We start from the raw sequence: 1,168 nt of genomic DNA, 5'->3' as shown, positions 1-1,168 counted from the left end.
TTTTCTTGTCGCTCTGGTCGGGACAATAATCCTTTGTACAAACAAGGCGGCCAGAACAGGTTTCCTATACCGCGCCCGCCACCAACCAGACGCTCTTGATCCAAAGGTAAAAATTCCTGATACAATCCCAAGCTGGAGAGTTAGATCGGGAATTTTTCAACGAGGATTTGATAATAGAATTTGGGTGGTTTAAGAGTTGATTAAATCCTCAGATACGGTGGGGATTTCAGGGATTTGGATGGGGAGAGTTTTTTTTTTCTTTTTTTGCAATATGGAATTGTTAACGGGATTCAGAATGGTGGTGGTTGTTAGTAATGGTGGTTATTGGTAGTAGTGGCTGCTGATGGTGGGTGTTAGTAGTGGTGGTGGATGGTTAGAGGTTGTAGTGGTGTTGGTTGTTGGTAGGAGGCAACGGGACAGTGATGGTTGGGGGTAGTAGTGGTGGTTGTTGGTAGTGTTGGTTGGGTGGTTGTAGTGGTAGTTGTGAGTGGCGGTGATAATTGTCGGTTGTAATTGGAATTACCTGAGGGAGAGAGACAGGTGAGAGGAACTACCTGAGGGAGGGAGACAGGTGAGAGGAACTACCTGAGGGAGGGAGACAGGTGAGAGGAACTACCTGAGGGAGGGAGACAGGTGAGAGGAACTACCTGAGGGAGGGAGACAGGGAGGGAGACAGGTGGGGGGAGACTACCTGAGGGGGAGGCCTGAACAGGTGAGAGGAACTACCTGAGGGAGGAGACAGGTGAGAGGAACTACTGAGGGGGGGGAGAGGGCAGGGTGGGAAGGGAGACGACCTGGGGAGGCAGACAGGTGAGAGGAACTACCTGGGGAGGGAGACAGATGAGAGGAACACACTGAGGGAAGGAGACAGGTGAGGAGGAACTACCTGAGGGAGGGAGACAGGTGAGAGGAAACCTGAGGGGAGGACAGATGGAGAGAACTACCTGAGGGAGGCAGACAGGTGAGAGGAACTACCTGAGGGAGAGACAAGGAGAGGGGCACCTGGGGGAGGCAGAGTGAGAGGAACTACCTGAGGCAGACAGGTGGAGGAACTACCTGAGGGAGGCAGACAGGTGAGAGGAACTGCCTGGGGAGGGACGGGTGAGGAGGAACTGCCTGGGGAGGGGCAGACAGGTGAGGAAGAGGAGGAACTACCTGGGGGGAGAGG

This window comes from Homarus americanus, unplaced genomic scaffold, assembly GCF_018991925.1.
Source record: "Homarus americanus isolate GMGI-L3 unplaced genomic scaffold, GMGI_Hamer_2.0 scaffold52695, whole genome shotgun sequence".
Taxonomy (NCBI): domain Eukaryota; kingdom Metazoa; phylum Arthropoda; class Malacostraca; order Decapoda; family Nephropidae; genus Homarus; species Homarus americanus.
This window is presented reverse-complemented; position numbering follows the sequence as displayed.